Source organism: Dromaius novaehollandiae, chromosome 20 (assembly GCF_036370855.1).
Source record: "Dromaius novaehollandiae isolate bDroNov1 chromosome 20, bDroNov1.hap1, whole genome shotgun sequence".
Lineage (NCBI taxonomy): Eukaryota > Metazoa > Chordata > Aves > Casuariiformes > Dromaiidae > Dromaius > Dromaius novaehollandiae.
Window position 1 is genome coordinate 4,872,911 of NC_088117.1, and position 20,977 is coordinate 4,893,887.

At 42.5% G+C, this 20,977-nt stretch overlaps 1 long non-coding RNA gene across 1 annotated transcript in view; it reads right to left on the reverse strand.

Annotated features, from left to right (window-relative positions):
• Nucleotides 1–6,546, reverse strand: part of LOC135330371 (uncharacterized) — a 78,150-nt gene extending 71,604 nt beyond the window's left edge. Inside the window, exons 1-2 of the long non-coding RNA XR_010392357.1 lie at nt 6,142–6,546; nt 5,742–5,811 (exon numbers count right to left, since the gene is read on the reverse strand). This is a non-coding gene — a long non-coding RNA (uncharacterized LOC135330371). The remainder of the gene's footprint in view (nt 1–5,741; nt 5,812–6,141) is intronic.
• Between the last annotated feature and the right edge of the window lie 14,431 nt (nt 6,547–20,977).

Below are 20,977 nucleotides of genomic sequence, written 5' to 3' on the forward strand. Positions count from 1 at the left end.
ATAATCAATATTTATCTATTTTAACAGAGCCATATTAGAATTAAGGACTAAATATTGCTTATGATGCACAAAATTTTAAACAAACCTGAGGTGAGATAATGCAACCACAATGAAGAAGTGCCAAATGTTTAGCTAACTGAGAAAAATTATCCTGTGATGTGACTGGTGCACAGTTCTCCAAGGAGGGATAGTAATGAATTTACAAACTGGTTTTACAGCTTCCTTAGCTGAGTCTGTTACTTCAGTGCACATGGGAAATGCATTTAGTCTATGTAAAAATGGAAATCAATGGCTCCATTAAGAAAGCAAAGGCCAAGAAAAATGCATGGAGGCAGAGAATAAAACAATACACACATGCCAAAGGTATCACTGAAAAGCTCTGGCAGGGGATCTAGAACAAGCATGTAGGAGCTTTTTGTATTTCATGAAGGACTTCCACCAAAAAAAAAAAAAAAAAAAAAAAAAAAAAGATACTTTCTCAAATAGGAAACCAAGATCCAATGATCTCTCTTCACTTCATCTCCTCCCCACTGATCTTGAGTCCTTCTCTGTATAGTGGGACAGCTTCTGTAGGAGTAGCTGCTAACACTGCTCAAGAGCCCAAAGACAAGTAATTACATCCTCCTCCTCAGATGAGGATGCAATTTTGAACTAGTCTCATCTTGGGCAAGTTCTCTAGCCACACATACGAAACATGGTCATATCCACCTCCAGCTATCAGAAGACAAGAGCAATTTCTTTCTGAAGGAGGTAGTCACCTGTTCTTGTTCCAAGACATGCTTCTGGACTGTAGATCATAAGACAAAGTGAAGAAAGGAGCCTTTCCTGCAATGTTAAGGCTTCCTCCAAAGGGACAGTATCAAAGAGAAAACCCTATTTTTGTTAATAATCCTCTGCCAAGTAGTCTGGAGGGACCCTAACCTGAGGTACCTAACATACTGCAAGGAATCAAAGCTTTTAGTACTCAAGAGCCATTTCTCTATTTAGCATGGGGATCTCTCAGTCCAGACCTCATCCCTGGCATGTAACTGCATTACCAAAAGATCCAGGGAGGAAGCGACACACAAAAGCAACCATGGAAGTGTAACGACTAGACACAACAAGTATTCTGAGAGCGTAAGCTTGAAGCCATATTCTCAACTGCTGCAACTCAGCATACATACTTTGAGCCTGGGAATCAAGGCCACCACCAATGCATTATCAAGGAAGTTTTCCCCAATTCGTGCTTTCCAAATCAAGTTAGATCACTAATACCAATTTCTTCCCCCCTCCCTTTTTTTAATTGGTTCAATCTTCAGCTGCTGTCTTGCTTGGGTTAAAGGTACAGTACGAGAGAAATTGAATATCCAAAGCCAATTCTCTTTTCTTGAGACAGACTGCCAATTGCCTGTGCTCTGCTTACGTTCAATGCAGAACTATTTCCCAAGTTAATACAACCATTTAAGTTTTGGGCAATGTTTATTTACAGAACTCTAGTTAGCAATAGCCATTTTACTCTCTGCAGTCCGAGTAACTGTAACGATGCAAGAGAAATTTAATTTCAGTGCATTTACAGCACAGATGCTGTAGTCTGTCACCTTGCATACATACTGCCATTTAACACTGGTGCAGAATGCTACCAGGCAGAACATTTTGCTTCTACTTTGTTTTTCCTTTATAGCACTCCAACAGTCATATGAGGATCCTGCCCTTCCCTGAAATATTTCTATTACTATTTTCAGTGCTTAGCGCTTACAGTAGCAATCTACACAGGAACAGACACTACTCTGAGTTGAAAACAAACATCATTCAGGGCTAGAGACTCATCACATCATAAATGTGAAAGATTGATTGGCCACTGCTGCAGCACAAAGGTTTGGGTTTAATGGAAAGACCAGAAAGAAGGTATATGCTCTTAGGGAAAGCACATTGGCAGACTCTTCCTCTGCAGAGACTACAGCAATGCAGACTGCCCCTCCACAGCTGTCAGAAAGAGGGACTCGGTGAGAATGGACCCAGGCAGACAGGACACAGCACCCAATTGTGCTTCTGTGACTGAAGATCAATACCGACTACACACCAATACATCTATCACAGCAGGACCTACTGAGTCTAAGGATCAAGACACCCAGAAAATGAAATGAAAAAGGAGCATGGCTGGTTTACATTCTGCCGCCTTGTAAAATTGCACCTAGAGAGGGGTGAGGAAGGAACATGTGGATCATTTATCTGGCTCACAGATACTTTCTCTATAGACAGAGCTTGAAATATTTTTACCCACAATGTTTAGGGGCCTAAGCTACTGGCCTCCTGTGGAGGTCGATGTTCTAAAAGCAGCAGAGACTTCTGGAAGTTAATTGTTCAACCTTGGTGTTTGGTTACCTCGAGTTCAGTAAAACCCCATGAGAATTAGCAAAGGTACATTTTAAATAATCACAAAACAGCTGGGGGGGAAGGTTCCCTGTCTCCACTTTGTGGGCTTCAGGGCTGTTTTCTTTAACAATGACAGCTCAGTCCTCATGGAAGGAATCTGCATTTGCAAAGACAGCCCATACTCATGTTTTCACATTCACAGCAGGACTAGTTACAAGCACTGGGTTCCCCTTCCATTTCCAAATGCAGGCAAAATTAAGCTTCTGCCCCAGCTGAACTCTGATCACACTCAAGGCTCAATTCTTCCCTTCTGATTAGGCTTCACGTGTCTCCATTACAAGTGATTAGTTAAACACTTTGCAGAAGTTCCACTTGCATCTTATTTTATTGCATTCATACCTTTAAGTGATGCCCAATAAAGAATTAATTTTATCCACTAGGGAACTGACAAAGTTGCAAGTACTGACCTTGCTTCTGCTATAGCTGCACACATTTCAAGGCAGCATTGTGCTGCAGGAAAGTCATAACTTACAAGCTGACTTGAGGTGACAGTTTCTGAGAACAAGCACAAGAGTGCTAACCTAAGTATATTTGATAGTGCACTAAGAGAAAGCAGACAGCCTGCTATGTCTTCTGCCATCTCTTCAGAACACTGAAAAAAAGGTGAAGTGCAATTACATACTTAGACAACTTTGAAAGAAAACTAGACAGTTGCCCATATCCCAACAAACGGCGCAGCTGAAAACTAATGCATTATTCTACTCTGAAGCCAGCTGAAAATTCATAGGCTGTTAAAATAACTTCATACCTAAGGAAAGTGTTCATTTCACCTGCCAAAGTGATTAGGCCATTGTGTTTAAGGTCAGCAGAAAGACAGACAAATGGGCTGTAGAAAGATGTTCTTTAAGATTTCAGTGTTAAATAAATACAGAAACTATTCATAGCAGAACTATGGCTTTAGAGGACAATAGATATAGAGTCATATTCTGAGGAACTAATGAACAATTCATTGTACTTCATTTTTCACACACCAACAGTAGTAGAACCACCTACCTGATAAAGTATGATCTAACAAACAGTTGTGGCAAAATAACAGACTAAAAAAAATAGCTAGAACTTGGTGATTAGAACTATGCACCTATATAGGCTGGGAGAAAGGCACAAATACCTCCATGCAGGCTTGGTAACAGACACAGCTTCACAACTTTTTAAAGAGAGGCAAACAGACCAGTCAAAGCTAAGCCTCTACCATAAAAAACATGCACTTTGCTCCTAGTATAAGCCAGCATCCATTTATAGCTTCCTCCTTTCTTTGGAGGAGGAAAGGATTTTTCCTGAAAAGAAGAATGATAAATTAATTCTTCAGATCACACTTGATACAGTATAGCACACATATATTCCTTTACCAGCAAGACTGCTGAATTATGGCTGACCCAAGAGTTACTAGAGTTAGCACTGGATTCCCTCTCTCCAAGCCCAGAATGAATTTACCTAAAGAAGAAAGTATCCGAATGAGAATCTATCAGGATCATAATTCTAGAAATATTAACACCTAATTGATACTCCCAACTCATTTCATCTGAAAGAATCAAATGTAGGAATTAGTAGACACAGACAACAAGAATAAGGAGTAGCAAGACTTCCACTGCGGATTTCCACACTTTGAAGAACAAGGATTAAGAACATAGTCCTAAGATACACCTTCAGTTCCATCTTGTGACCACAGACAGAGAAGATAAGGAGACTCGGAAATGTCAAGTTCTGTCTTTTCAAAGCTTACACCAATAATTATCACCTAGCTATTAGTGATTAATCCAGTCTTACTTGGAAAGAGAAAAATACTTCCACATCTGTTATCTTTCAGCACACATTACTCAAGTGTCTGTATGAAATTTGGACATGGAATTACCTCCCTTCAGTAGTATCATCAGACCGCTAAAGGCAAGGAAAAGACAGAAATACTCAATTTATAGTGCTAGCTGGAAAGACTTTTGAACAACTGACTGATCAGTAATAAATTACTATTATCTGGCTGCATATTCCCACCTACTGTCTCACATAATGTGGAAAGAATGAAAGAGAAGCATGCAGGCAGAAGAGAGGAGCATATAAAAACAGCTTCCTCAAGTCTCCAGAGAGGAAAAACAAAATGCCTTAAAGATGCATTGCATGAGCAGTAGCCACACAATATTAAACATACTATAATATCACAGTGATGGACACTATAGAGCTATGACACAGCTCAGGGAAGGGCTGAGGGCCCAGGTCTGACAGGGCCCCTGGGCTATGTGCAGGGAGACCCAGGGGAGACTGGTCAGGGCAATTAAGGCCCACTGGTGCACTCAGAGCCCTGGCAAACTCCACAGTATTTTTGTGCCTCTAGATTCTGTTTCTACACATCTCAAAGAAATATGCAAACAACATGACTTTACCTACATGCATCTGAAACACCTGCATTCAGAATAAGTCATCTAACATACATTTTTGACAAAAACCATCCTTTATTTTTTAAGTTAGATCTTCAGAAAGGAGATGCTGTAGTCAGGCCCCAATAAATCACAGAGCTCTAGAGTTAATGTTACTATGCCACTCTCCACTCCTGCTTCCTCTTAATCCCTTCTCTCTTCCCAGGAATGCAAAAAATCAGCTTCACTACAGCACAACTAATTCTGCTGCTACAGAAAGGCACAAAGAGGAGGGTGCAGTCAAGGCCTGACCTAACAGCCCACATTAAGAGGCAAGGCATCTCCTTTTCTTCTTAGCTAGTAGTGCTTTCTACAGTGATGGCACTTTCCTCTCTCACTATGCTGCAAGACCATCTCACATCTTTAGGCAAGCAAAAATCCAGCATGTGACACACAAATACTTCTACTAGGCATAAGATGGAACACGCCACAGTCAATACCAGTCAGCCAAAGCTATAACCTGCTTTTCAGCCTACCTCCTCAGAGGGAGAACATACAGTATTTCTTAGACCTGGGCAAACCAGTCTTTCTATCACAAGCCAACAGGCAGTTCCCCTACCATTCCCTTTTAAGCTAACCCTTGTCCTCTAGGGGCGAACCAAACAAGAGGAAAAACCTAACAGGTGCCTCTAAAAGCAGTGACTGAGGCTGATTAGTCTTTTAATGAGCTCATTAACCCTTTCCTCACTTGGGTAGGGGCTGTCTGGTAAAGAAAGCAAAGTGGCTAGAGTACCTAGAAACAATCTGGACCTTGGATCTTTATATCTGCCTCTGCTGCAAGGCACTTCAGAGAAAAATTTCTTGTGCTGCATGTGGTATAGGCACATAGCAAGGGATTTCTATCAGCACCTTGTAAACTGTTTAAAAAAAAAAGATAATAAATAGCAAACTGCATTCCATAGTTGTGAGCAAAATAAAACTTACCAAATAAATGTGGTGCAACAGTCTCACCAACAAAATCAAAGTGAAGCATCAATGCGGTATTTTGCAGCTCCTGCATGAGTGAGAAAGGGGAAGGCTGTTGTAATTTTGTATACTGAAAATCTGCCTATCCCATAACTTACACATAAATGGAGTAACAGACGTACACACTTGATGCACTTATTTTTTTAAGATTCCCAATCAGTGTCAGTCTCTGGCACCTACTGGAACACAGTATTCCAGATGCTGCAACGTTGCAAAAGAAAAACAAAGGGGGGGAGGGAAAAAATGAGTGGGTTTAATGTACTGCAAATATTGCCAATCTCAAGCTTCCAAAAAATCATAAGGCTGTTAAAAAAAAAAAAAAAAAAGATTGTGGTTACTTTCTATTTTGGTAACTAACCCTTTGGTAACTAGGCCTTTCAGATGCACTCAAATAACACGTCTGATTCGTCTTCCAGATGCACGCAGGCTGCAGAAGCGCAGATTTGCTCTAAGGACAGCTGACGTCCCCTTGCCGCGCGTCGGCTCCAGGAGCTGCGGCTGTGTGGAAAGCTGCAAACAGAGACCTGCAGGGTCAGCCTGCGAGTGCGAGCAAAAAACAAAGAAACAAACAAACAAACAACAAGCAAAACAAACAAAAAAACAAACCAAACAAACAAAAACAAAAAAACAAACACAAAACAAACAAAGAACCCTGTCAGCGCCCGAAGTGCACTGCAGGCCGTAATGGCCCCAACCAGCCTCTCAGGCGGGGCCGGGGCCTCCCCCACCGCCACCGCCGCCCGCGCCGAAGCTCCGCTTGAGCCCCGCCCGGGCCCCGCCGCCTCCCCCCGGCCCCGCCGCTGCCCCGAGGGTGGCCGGCCCCGCTCCCTCGCTCGGGTACGGCGGGGCGGCCGGGCCCTGCCCGGGCTGTCCCGGGTCCCGGCCCCGAGGGCGCCGCCCGGCCGTTAGCTGCCGCCGCGCCCTCACAGACCCGCCGGGGCCCCGGCCCGGCTCCGCGGTCTGACCCCCCCCCCCCCCCCCACCGCCGCCAGCGCTGCCCGGGCGCGGGGCGGCCGCGGCCCTGCGAGCCGGGCCCTGAGGGAGCCGCGGGCCCTGGCGGGGACACAGCGATCCCCCCCGAAACGCCCCGCGCAAATACGCCGCCCCTCTTGGAACCGCGACCTCAACGGGGACCGGCCTGCGATGGACCGTCCCTGGGCCGCTGCCGGCCCTGTGGAGAGGCCGCGGCCTCCGCGGAGCCGAGGCCCCTCTCGCCGCCGCTGCCCGGAGGCCTCGGGGTCCAGAGCCTGAGGGCAGCAGGGAGCACCGCCGCCTTCCCGCCGGAGGTAACGGGGGGCTCCTGCTCTCAGCCCCGTGCCCCAAGCACAGGCCCTCCGGGAGAGACCCTCCCTTCCACTGGGATCGGTAGATGTCTAATAGATAGGGCTGGGTGACTTCTCTGGGTTGATAGCGTAACTGCAAAAAAAGGAGAGAAGGAAAAAAAAATCTTTCTAGGTTTTTTTACAGACAAAACTCAAAAGGGAGGAAAAGTAAACAATCTTCTGTGTTTTCCTCCCGCCGCCTCGTGAAAATTCATTTTGCGTCAGTCTATAATCATTCCCTCGGACTCAAGAAAACTTCTTTGTCATTCCTTCATTTAATCGTTCGAATTGAAAAAGGGAAATTTGATTTAAAGCATGGCCTTTCCGTCAATATATATTCCCTTCCAATGTGGAAGATACAAAAAGTGTGGTTTAAAGAACAGAGCAAAACAAATCAGTGTGAAAACACAACACAAAAGCATTTGAACATTTTCAGAGGTTTTTCCCTGACTAATTCGGCAAAAACTACCTGCCACATCCAAGGTGAGCTGGCAGGTAGCCTCAGCATCCCCTCGAGCTACTTTTCTTTCTTACTGTTGGTCCCATGAAAAATTTAACCAGCTTTGAAGAGAAAGTCCTTATTTCAGCCTGGCCACTCCAAATGAAAACTTTAAGCTCTCTCAAAGCATTATCTTCCCAAAACACTACTTAGAAGGAAAGAGTAAGAAAGCTAGTGAATTTATGAATAGGACAAGATAGTCAGAAACAGGTTTCTTGTTTATCTGAAGAAGTGTATATCTGAGGAATTATAAAAGTGTCGTTTGTACTGGAAGCCTCCCCACCCCATGGAACTGGATCAACGTAACTATTACTGCATTTTTTCCCTTGCTAGTTGAGGGACCCTTTATGGTCCTGCCAAGTGTCCTTGTCCTAGCCAGATATAAACTCTGCACTGTTTTTCCTGCAGAAGGATTTCCTGTTTCTCTTCTTTCTGTTGTCCTTCTTCACAGATTTTAAGTATGGACTGGATGGCAGAATGGGTGTGACAAGTTATTACTAAACCACTAAATACAGTCAAATTTACTGGACATATGTGGAGTGAGCTACAGTTCATCTGCTGAACTCGTTTTTTCTTCTACCAGCTGAATTTCTGCTACATTGCTTGCTCTAATGATTTTATCATGTGCATTGAATATTTGAGTTTTGTCTTATAGCTCCAATTGTTGAAATATGGTGTTTGTATGAGAGCATCTTTTCTCTTCTTCCTCCTTGATTTTAAGCATCATAGCTGTAGAGAAAATCTTGAACATGTAAATCAAAATATTTCAGAAGCTAAAAGACAAAAAAGAAATCTCAGGAATTAAGGCAATCTTGTGATTTTTTTAATGCTTGGGCAAAGCAACAGTGACTCACTATAGCCATGTCTATTATCTCCAGACACCCCTGACAAGGCTATCGATCGTGTGGCCAAGCTCTGTGCTTAAAAGTTCCAGCTGTTTACAAGGTTTTTGTGTGGGGAAAGTATGTGGCAATAATTGTGTTTCTTCTAAGTAAAAAATGATTGAAAGAATTTTCCTACAAATTTTTCAAAATAAATAAGCAAAACCAACTGTAGGCAGGAACTAAATAGGAATATGTCAGAGTGAAAACTCTTGGACAAAAATCTTTCTTTGTAGCTCCTCTACATTCTCTAGTAGTAGCCTAAGGAAACAGGAGCAGTATTAGGTCTTCCTCATAAAGTTGTCGTTGTTGAACATCCATGAAATTCATTGCTCTGTAGTTTTCAAGAAATTTCAGCTGGACTGTACTCAGAACACCAAGACCTGGGGCAAAACCTCTGAGAACAGAAGATACTTCAGAGAGGTTTTTTTTTGCAGATTTGGGGGACCCCACTTTTATGTAATCTGCATATCCCTAGCAGCTAGTTCTTGGCATGGTCTTTATGCAGAATGAACTGTCTGACTCCTTTGACTTAAGGACGGGGCCAAAAGGCCTCAGAGACTCAGGTCAGCTCTGGAAGTGGATTCTAGCTTTGCAGAATAAGCTTTTGAATCTGTATTTCTAGGCAGGAGTTAAGAAATATTTGCAAATTATATCTTTTAAAGTCTGTCTCATCTGACCCCACCTGATCTGTCCTTGTTCTTCTTCTTCAGGTTGTCCCATTAAATTCCAGGTGGTCCAAGTGCCTGTGTCCTTCTCTTTGATCTCAGGGTAAGATTTTAGCCCATTCCATGTTTTATAAATACACATACATAATACAAAAAGGCAGAGAAACTAAAGTAAGCATGGTGATTGTAAATGTATTAAAAAATAATGTCATATATCCACAATGTTCTTTAATCGCCAAAAATATATTCATGGAATTTTTCCAAAATTCAGCAAGATGCCTTTGAACCTCATGCTAGGTTTGCTCATCCATGCCCTTACACATTCACCTGGTTTACACTAGTTATGTCTCTTACACAAGTTGCATATCTTGCCTGAGTCCAAGTTAGATGCTCTACAAATGTTTAAGCCCTGAACTGCATGTATTTGGCACACAAGACAGGATTAAACTCAATTAATTATCTACAAGTTATGTATTTAGTCTATGTGAAATGTCTAGCTCTTATTACAAACACTCTAAGCAGGCAATCTATTACAACTAACTCTCACAGTTATTTTAGGTAGTGAGTGAGGGTCCCTCTTTTGGGAAGAGAGTGTTCAGAAAACCATGTACTGAGTCAAAATGCAGAATTCTGCAATGACATATACAGAATTAAGAAATAATTAGAAGAGGCAAAATGGTTTAATTTGGGGAGGGGGTACCCTACAACCTTTCCAAATGTTCAGATAAAGATTGGGAGGGAATTCTCCACTTCGGTAAGAATTGCAGCAAAGCCTGCTGCTGTCTGCAAGTCCACCCCCTCTTCAAGGAGCAGTGTTTGATACCACAGGGATCCCCAGTTCTCCACCCTGCAGAGGCCGTTCTATGTGTATCTTTATTGTACATCTGGATTTTTTAAGAATTCTAGCATGCAAATAAAGAAGCTTGGCTTGACAGACTAGCAGGCAGAAAACCTAAGGTATGTTTATAGCAACAGTTTTTGGCATGTGTTTATCTGAAGGGTCCCACTTCTGGTTTAATTAATCACATTCTGTATAAATCATAAGTAGAGATGTAGTTAAAATTGGGAAGTTCTCCTAATGTAGAATGCTTTCACGGATGCTGCGGTTTATAGAGAAAGAGCATCAGGAAACCTAGATGGACTGAGAAGGACAGAAAACGGTTCTTGAGCAGTAATCTAGACCTATATGCAAACAGAAAACTCATGCCAAGTGCTGTCGGTTACACAAAAGGCCAGATCTAAATACACTGGGGTTCCTCTAAGAAACATAAATGCTGGTGAAGTCTATAATTCCTGGAAGTTCACGACTTGCCAATAGAAAGATGTACTGTTTTAGGAGTCCTAGCAGCTTCTTTTTCCAGCTGGTGATTCCAGGGCCAATGTGGGCTACAGACAGTCTTACCTAAGGGTATCTTATCTCTGCATGTGATTTCTTTGTCAGAAATACACATGCATGCACTGCACCGATGGCCTGCATATATGCTATGAATTTTATACTTCAGGGACACGTTCAAATGACTTTACATGTGGTAGAGATCTGATAGAGATCTGATATATAGCAGGTTGCTGGGGATATAAGGAGAATCCTCAAATTCTTACTTTTTTGAAAATGAAAGAGGCAAAATCTAGAAATAGAATGAGGGAAAGGCCACTAAGGTCCCTTCACAAGGTTTGTTGTCTTTTCGGCTTCCACCCCAGCACTCACATCACAGGCTGCATTTGACTCTCGACCTTAAAACACCTTAAGTCAACTTTCAGAGGTGAAAAACAACAGCCTCTTTCGCCCCCAAAGAGTATGTCTAAGGGACAGCTTTTCTTCTTCCCCCGCTTCTAAACTCTCTTTCCTAACGACTCCAAGCTGCAAGGATGACTTGGATAAAGCCTTATCCCTGGCAATTTCACTTGCCTACAGCTCCTCATATGCAGCATTTCATTATCCCCACACGAAAAACATAACATCACATTGAGGAAAAAACACCCAAGCCAGACTCTGAACTCAAACACAAGCCCTGGTGTTAACCCACCTCACCACAAGCACCCATGAGGGGGTGGGATCCCATGTGTCCCGGGATGCCCAGGGCTGCATGGCTCTGCGCAGGGAGCTGCTGCAGCTGGCCAGGGATGGATGAATAGGATGCTGGCAGCCACTTTCTGCAAAACTCTAGCAGCAGGGAGCAGGTCTGCCTGGAGCCTCTTATTCAGTGCTTTGTCTGTGAAGAAAGGTGTGTTGCTCTGCTGTCACGGTGCCACGGGCCCTGTCTGGGTGGGGAGTCTCCACAGGGGCTGCTCTGGGCAGCGAGGGCACAGGCTATGCCCCTCTTGGGGGAGTAGCCTCTGAGCTGATCTGACCTGGGGTTAGCCTCACCTCTTGGGCCTGTGCTGCTGTTTTCACTGGGAGGCTGTAAAATTAGAGCAATCATCTCCATTGAGCGGAGATTTCAAAGGTGCCTTGCTGTGTGATTGTGTTGTGAAAATTCACTCTGCCAAGATGTATTATTTCTTTATCTGAGTTTCTAAAACATATAATGGGGTTTCAGTCATTATGTGTGATGCACAGTTATAAGTGACAAATGGTAATGATGATACTGTAGAAGAAAAAAGGAAGTAGGAGCTCTGTTACTTTTTACTGGGATTATTGCTGCTTTAAGTTTCATGTAAATGGCATCTTATTCTGAACTCATGAATCCCTTGTAAAATATTTTATAGTAGTCAGTCCTCTTTATTACTCTAATGTTCTGCATCTCATTACTGACAGTTACATTTGTTTCTAATGTGTGTAAGTATGTACAACATAATTGGCTTAATTTTCTGCTCCCTGGTACCCATTTACTTATCCCTATGCAAAAGCAAGTGCAAATGGTTGTGAAACACTACCTTATCAGTGTATGTCTCTGTAAGATCTAATGAGATAATCCAAATATAATTGAACCTAATTTTTCCTTGCACAATAAAACTCTGTGTTGACTATCTCCAGTATAAAATAAAAATCTCTGATGTTTGGGAAGTTAGAGGAGGTGCTATATAAAACTACTGCCCGCCAAGATCCGGCACACAGAAGGACTAGCAGAGCGTGACTGTTTCTCTGCCCTGTTTTTCAGTTAGCTCTGAGAAAGCTTAAATGTAACATGTCACTTTGAAAAGCTGAAGGGAAGAAATAAAAAGAAAGCTTGTTGCTATGCTGGGCTGGCCTTTCTGATCTGCAGCTTTAGCAAACAGAGGCCCAAGGAGAAAAAACATATCACACTGTGTGACCTAGCCCTGACTTGGGGTTATGAACAGGAGCCCTGTAAAACTGGCATTAACGTATGCTAAGGAGAAAAGCTTGCAAAGGACTGTTGTTGTCAGGTTGTGGGCACACAGGAAAAAAAAGGTAAGTCAACTGGCTAGTTTGGAGACAAGTTTCACTCTTTGCTGTGACGCAGAAAAAGCACTCAAAACAGTTCTTGCAGCTCTTGTCAATATATCAAAGTTTTGGAAACAGTGAATGAAACTTGGAAATAAGGAGAGGTGCACAGGGAGCTCAGACAGACAACCCAGGTTGATGGAGATGGATGTGTTCAGTCTGCTTGTTTAGTTGTTAAGGTGGAGGACTAGATCACCAGAGCCTGGCAGTTTACTGCAATGCTCTCCATAAATAACATTCCTCCAGGACTATGCGTGTGCATATACACATTCCACTTAACAGTCATAGTCATATTAAAAACCAGTCATGTTAACAAAAGAGAGCAATTTCAGACCTGGCTGAGCCTGTGAGTGATGCCTCTGTGAATGACTTTAGCAGAAGGAAAGCAGAGCTTGACGTGAGATATATGTTTTTCTGTCTCCTCCTCCTCCTCCTTCATGGTGCAATCTCAGTATGATTGAAGTGATGCTTAAATGCAACAGGGCTTCCCCTCCAACCTGTCTGTGGAGCAGGATGGTAACCATGTGCTAATGTCCTCCTCCTTGACCAAACTTGCGCTCATAAATGGCTAAGTCTCTGCTGTGAACTGATGCCTGCAATTTCCTCATCCTTAAATTCATCTCCCATTGGCTGATCTTTGTCTGCCTCCTTGGAGGATGACTGATTTATTTTCAGAAGAGGAACAAATAGGAAATAATGAGAGGAAACCCATTCTGTGGCCAAAGTGGAGATAAAATGGTGTTACTGACCTTGGATATATATAGCGGTTTTTGACCTTGTAGCTTTCCCAGATTGGCTGAATCTCATAAAAATGAGAAAAAACAGATGACCACATTACTTCTCTGATGCTTGTCCCATGTTCCTTTCTATTTGGGTCTCTTCTCACTGCACTCTTACCCAGCTTGCCTATAAATCCTGTTGTTGTGCTTTGCATCTCTTGCTTCCTCCTGCCCTACACCATTATAGCAAATAAAATCGGATACTTGTTTGCATCACCCACTTTTTTAAAGAAAAAGGAATCAGGAAAAAGGAATCAGTTTAACAATTGCATTGTTAAACTGATAAAAGTGGAGAGGAAGGGAAGTGATAATGGTATGGACTTCCTTCCAAAAGGAAAAGATTGATTTCACATGGCCTCATCTACTGTTGACTTCAAAGAATTTGAAGACAGTAGAGTATTCAGAAATTCACAGAGCTGGACTCTGGTTAAAGAAGCTTTGGGTCAATGCTAAGAATGTGCAAACACCTTCAGATAAGATAAGCACCTTGAGCTTTTGAAGTTGCGCTAGAGTAATAAGTATCATGAGCAAACATCCTCCCTGTACTATAATTTTGCTCTAAGGTTTTATTTATCAAGTGGCCACCTGTCTTCAGATCTCTTACATCCTGGAGCTTCTCACTTCCTGGAGGGCAGGACTTTGGGAAAGGCATTGCACTTCAAGAAAGATGAAGAGCAATTGGAGGAATGCTGGGGGAGAACAGGACAAATGAGCAAATGTCTGAAAAAAACAGGACCTTTAGTGCATGATTGAAAGAATAGGGCTCATTAAATGTGGAGAGGGGAAGTCTGAGGGAGACATAATGCACTTCAAATACATAAAAGTTAGCTGCAAAAGAACAGACTTCTCCATATGCATTGTAAATAAGAATAGAATTGAAAGGCTTAAATCACAGGAAAGGAAATTCAGAGAATATGTTATAAAAATGTTCTAAGGAGAACAAGGCACTGAATTGCCTAGGGGCTTGTGGAATCACTGTCATTGGAAGGTTTTACGAACAGATGAATCCAACATTTCTTGGAAATGAGGTTAATTAATGCCAGTACAAAATCTATAGAGAAGAAAATCTGATCTTTTTCAGATCAGTGGGATACCCTTATGTGGGTTTTCCTCTCAGGAGCCCCACTTAAAAAAGGAGAGTTTACTATAATAGAAACATTTTAACAGCAAAAATCCCTTTAAAATAGCAACATATCCCATTCTGTGCAAATATTCAAGTGTTTTGAGTTTTCCACAGCTTTTGGTGAAAATTGAATTGCTTTTTTTTTTCCTGAAATAGATGATAGTCTTATAGCTCAAGGGGAAGCATGTGAGTATTTTCTTTTCAGTTCTTTTCATAATGAGAACAGCATTAGAAGCTGAACAAGTCTCATGTGTTTTTTCATGCTGGTGAATAAAATCTCAGTGTTTTACTGAAGGGATGCAAATTAGCAGTTCATCCTATCACCTGCTGGTCATCTTCACCCAGAAAATCCAAGCTCAGGTCTTAAGGGGACTTAGCTCAAATGAACAATTCCAGTGACTGAAGTTTTAATCCTGCAGACATTGATGAGCTACTGACAAAGTTCCACCAAAAAATCAGTTGGCTTGGGATGATTTGAAGCCCTCTAGGACCAAGAGTGAAGGAAAAAGCACTCCTTTTCCTTCTAAGTTTTTCTAGATAATCACACACCTAGTACAACTGAAGGGAAGTTTCCCTATTCAGGATGTTTTTCTGTAGCAGAGCCCTCTCCTCCCACCACTTCTCTGTCACATCCTGCTTGTGATGAAGGGTTGATGTTGTTGGATTAGTGAGGAAGTCTTGCAGGAAGCGGTGTTGCATAATCAAGTCCATCAGTGTTACAGAGGAAGAGAGTGCTCAGAAGAGCACATCAGCACAGTGGGCTCTGAGACCCATGCACTTTCCATGTGTATCTGGCTATTAGCTGGACAGTAGAGTTGGCTCAAATCACCAGTGATGTGCTTAGGAGGAATAGACTTGGGAGTGCTGTGGACATAGCAGGTTCAGCCTTGTGTGTGTCTGATCCACCTGAAATGCATGGGAGAGGAACTGGCCTACCCTGAGCCACAGCAAGTGCGTGGGCTCTAAAGCTCTGAGACTGGAGAGAGTCTTAGGGCTGGCTTTAGGATCAAACTGGGTTGGGTGAGCCCTGAGATCGAGCTTAGGCCTAAACTACATGTGCAGTGTGGGCAGAGCAGTTAAGCTGTCTGCCTTGTAAAAAAGATAGTTAGGGCTGGTTGACAGATTTTGTTACTGTATGCAAAACAGGTTTGTATCTTTTTATTTATTGCTTTTAAATCCTTCTGAGCTGAGGCTTACTGATGTAGATGAAAAATATTCTGGCAGCTCTCTGGTACATGGGCCGCTTGCTGTAGTGAAGTTACTCGTTTGCTCATATGTTTGCAAAAAGAGAGGTTTACTGGGTTGTTTTGAGGTTCTTCAAAGCAGAGCACGAAATGCTTTGTAAAGCATTCTCCATCCTGGGTGAGGCAGAAGAGCAGGCTCAGCTGTGTAGCATTAGGAGTGCACAAAGGCGTAATGTGAGCCCAGGCAGGCATCTTCCTTCAATGTCCGATTTCATAACTTGAAGACACTGTTTCTGAATCCTCGTTCCTAGAATACTATTCTGAGTACAGTCCATTCTTGTGTTGGGACAACATATGTGCACTGTTTATACTTAAAAAGTAGCCAGAGAGAAGCAGAGCCCTTGGCCAAAGTTCAGCAAAGGAGAAGTTTTCACCCATCAAGAGCAGGGTTTGCGAGCAGCCGACAGGATGCGATTATATGTTCACTTCCCGTCAGCTCGCATATATCTCAGCAAGCCCAGATGCAGTTTACTGTGTTTGTTGCATGTCACTCTGGGAGAAAGCCTGGCTACTGACTTAGCCACAATGTAAATAAATGACATTCGCCTGACCAGTACTTGTGTCATGATGTATTAACTACAAGGCGCTGCTAGAAGCTGTAATCTTGGTGCCCTTCATTAACTCTTTGATGATAGTGGAGCGCTAGCAGAGAAAAACAGAGCAAATATCTGAATCTGCCCAGTTAAGAGAAAACAAGCTCTCTGCCTGATTATGGTAAAAAAGCTCTAGGGAGACGGTAATGTAACTCTTAAAAAAGCAAAGTTATGTTTACACATGGTCTTGATGAGGCATTTAGCTTCCAGTAGAGCGTCCTTCTGGGGAATACTGGAGCCCGAAGTGGTACATGGATCCAAATTTTACAAATCATCCTAACTTCTGGGATGGACAGAAGGAAGACTGTGCAACTAAACAATTCTGACCTTTGCAGAAAGAGGCAATTGAAATCTAGCTATGGAAACAGTGTAACATCTGAAACTCAGCCGCTCCTTGTAATGAAACCTTTCCAAAGTGTTGCTGAAGTTCATTTTATTGAAGCTTTCAAACTAAGCCACGTTGGCTGCTAGATGATTGGCCTTCGGATATTACAGTCCAAACATGAAAGAAGGGCTGGTGCATTTCCTGTAAAAGTGATCTTGGGTTTTGTTCAGTTGGTAAATATGAAATTGCTTCAGTATGGAGCATCAGTAAGGATATGGTGCAGCCATGTGCTTAAGTGAATATAAACATTGACTGGACTGTGATATAAGGCTTTTGGAGGGACTCTGAAGTAGGGCTACAAGGTTCTTTCAAGGTCGTGTCCAGTCCCTGGATCTGCCAGACAACCATATCATAATGGCCTTCATAAATGCATCAAGATGTATTTTCAGATTGAGACTGTGTCCCACTGCTCCTGTGAGGAGGTTGTTTCAGAACCTTATTTCTATGATGGTTAAAATCCTTCCTATTTCCAGTCTAAACATATTACTGACCAGTTTATGGTTGTTTATTAATGAAAGCTTTGGGCCAGGCTGCTGAACTTTATTTCATTAAGATGAAATTCTTGTGCCAACAGCCTTTTTCACCTAGCTCTCTTCCTTCCTAACATTTCTACTCATGAATGCCACTTCAAATATTATGCCACCGTGTTATATTCCCAAACTACCTGCTATGCTAGAGAGCTGGATTAATGGGAAACCAACCCCCTCTCCCAGCTTTTAATCTGAAACAGTTTTTTACCCTTTTTTAAGATCTCCCCAAATTTAAGTTTCTGCTTCTTCCTCATTTACTTTATGGATGTTTTCTCCATTGATCTGTGGTGTTCTCTAGTCCCTCTTTTCTGGAACATGAAGTATCCCCATCGCATTTGTTTTGCTCTTGCTTTGCCAGACCAAACTCCCCCAGCGCTGAGTCACTTCTTTGTACCCTTTTCTGGATTCATCTCTGGGACTCCTCTGGGATGGGTAACGCCTTGCTGCTGTGAGATGGTCTCCTGCTCAGTGAAGATTTTTTGGAGCGGAAATATTACTAAAAGGGACAAATTTCTTCAAAGCATCTTTTACAAAAACTAGCAGATTTTTCCATTACATTACATTAACTGGAATATTCTTTATGTCTTTGGCACCAAAGCTAGGATTTTATGATGCTCTCAGCCAGCATTTTGGGCTTCTGGGAAATTCTAGATTTTTACTGCAATGGATTTAATTCTAGAGCCCTTTCCGTCTCTGTTACACCAGGTTAGAGCAGTTTATTTTTGTCTAAGCCTGAGGGAAAATTGCTCTATTTTTTCTAGGTTCAAATCTCATTCATAATCCCCAGAATATCCTGTGGATATCCTGTAGTTTCTCTGGATAATGTGTTTTTTCTTTTTGAGGAATTTTTTAGAAACGTGTGCTTTCTCAGTATTTCTCTGAAGTAGTCCCTCCAATATTTGATTATTCATGTTAAGGGGGAATTATGCCTTTATTAATTAAGGGATGTTATTAACAAGGAGAAATTGCAAACGCCAGGACATTCCTATCCTGCAGCAGAAGATCCCTTTGGTTTTGCTTGTGCTTTGTATATATCTTTGCATTTTCAGAGAAGGGTAGCAAACAGTTGGAAAGAATCTGAATGCAATCCCTACTGGGGAAGGGGGAGCGGGAACTGGGAGCCTTGTTCTTCCTTTTTGTGGGGGGGAAGCTTCTCTACACCACCACATCTGTCACCTCCCAGTGACTATGCGCAGGGAATCTGCACTCCGTTCCAGATAGGGAGACGTGTTCTTGGGGATGCAAAGGGGGAGCACAGTCCCCTTCCCTCTGCCCCCCGCCCCACTGCGATGCTATATAGGATGTATAGGTAAGGGGCAGGCCATAGTGGGGCAATAGCACCTGGTGGTTAAAAGACTAGTATCAGATGTTTTTCTGATACATTCTAGCATACAGCTAGAATCATGGTGCTGCTGTGGCATCCTTATGTCACTGTCACTATTTAGTCTGTGTACCATATTCCAGAATCACAGAGCTCAGGATCCAAAATATCCAGTATAACTTACCGTAAATTATGCTTGGGAGCCCCTTAGCTGTTGATCGAATGGTACTTTCTTGTTGCTAGCCTCTGCCGTAAGGTTCAAGGACATACTGTCTCACTTGTTCAGATTCTGGCCTGGAGTGGTTTGTGCAAATATTAATATTGGCTTTTCCTTTTTTCAGCCCGCCTGCCCATATGGTAAGAGGCCACATGTGTGAATAATGTGACAAGCATTTCTTTTGGTGGGGATGGAAAATGCAACTTTCCTAGAGTTAGATCCGGAATTGGCAACCGTCGCTGCTGCCACTCAGCTTTTGGACTCAGCAGAAGGAGCAACAACCCCTTTTCATTAGCAGGCATCTGGGGCTGATGAAAGGCTTGCTGAAGTCAATGGGCATCGAAGAGTTGCCTTTGAGAGCGCTTACTTCAAAGTAACCAGACACTCATGTAGCTGAACAAGAGGTTCCCTCTGTGGGAAGGGTGGCTGCTCGGTTGCTCCTGAGCTGCATGTGGTTCAGGCGGTCCCGTGGCTATATGATGTGGTAACCATGGGAGGAAGCAGATAAGCAGGGCTCCCCTGCTAAGCTGAGAGTGTCAGATTTGTTTGTGAATATTACCCTGACAAAAGGGGCCTACCGCGGTCGAACCAAATAGAAGCTTCGTTGGTAAAATGGAAACATGGTTGATTAATGAGAAAAATGTCAAAATGCATAATGAATATTGTGTTCAGGACTGTGGAACAAATCTTGACGTATCACTCTAAATCTAATTGCAGCCCTCTTTTTAAAGGCTGATTAGGGCTTTATTGAAAAAAATTAAAACAGCTTTGATTTTGGCCCAAACATACAGCTGAAATACTAAAATAGCAGGAAAGGACATTTTTCTTATGGTAGTTTCTGACCACATGAAAATAAGGAAGTACTATAAATCTTTCAAGAAAGCCTGACTTTATGAGATTCTCAGTATCATTTCCAGATTAAACAGATTTGGCTCCGTGTTCAAGCTTCTTTAGGCTCATCCTAACCAAATACATTTTCTGAGATTTATGTCAGTCTGGGCTATTCTCCTTATATGAGTCTCATTGCAGATTTTTGAAAGCTCTTTTTGGGGGTATATTTTAAGGGGAACTGTGCAAATCATTAAGGATGAAGCCTGAATCTCTAAGAAAAGCCTAGATTCTGCTTTCAGCATCAAAGCTGGGCCATTGAGCAGATCAGTAGGGTTCTAGCAAACTCTGGAAAAACTTGCATTGAGTGTGGTCCAGGATGGATTATATTTTGACTTTGCTTAGTTTAGAGGAGGAGTGTTGAGGAATGAGAGCACTACTGTGTGATTTTTTGCTGTCCCACAGGCTTCTTTGTCATTATCCTGGCTGTGTCACTTACTCCTAAAAGCTCTTTACGTATCGAGTTGCCATTGATTTTTATCAGAGACAGGAAAAACCTGGTGAGGGTAAGGTCATTACTTTCTGAGCTGACATCGGTAATGACTCTGCATGATATGGGTATGATAGTGCCTGAGACGAAGCTCAGCTTTGCATAGCCTAGCTGCTGAGCCTGCTGTGACCATCCTGCAAGAGCTCGTGTGCTACAAACTGTGTTCGAGTTTCTCTGCATAGAGATACAGGCAGATCCTTTCAGACCCAAGCTGGCCAAAAAGGTTGTAAGGTGATCTGACATGTAGGAATAAGGTTACGTGAACTCAAGCCCAAGTAAGGTATCACCTCTCTGCTTCAGGTCTGCATGTGGTGGGATGGTATATATATCACTTTTCTACACCAGCACAGTGTTGAAGATTGTAAAGTCTTTCCTTACAAGCAGGAGTAACAGGATCATTTAAGGATTTTTGCATTGTTCTGAATAAAAATCTATTGAATTCATGCCAGGTTTATGGTGAGATTTTTTTATTTCTTTGAGTCTTAGTGATATGTAGGGTCAAAATCTTGATGTTTTATCTAGGAAATCAAATGCTTCTTTTGCTTTTAAGGTCTACTGCACTTTTATGCTTCCAAGCTTTCTCCAGATTCATTTGGATGTAAATGCACTGAGGCCAAATTACTTAAAGGATGAATTTAGCTCCTTGGATGTGGAGTTCAGCAGCCATTTTGTTCTTAGAGCTGCTTTCTGGGCTGTAACAGAGGAGATGAAAACACTGTGTTTTCTTACAACTACTGATCTTCTTTCTCTGCTTTCTTCCGTGCTACTCTTTACAAGAGTCACCTGAGGTGGACTGTACATGTTTGCTCATTTTGTAGGAAAGAGGTGAAATAATCGAAATGTCCTAACAA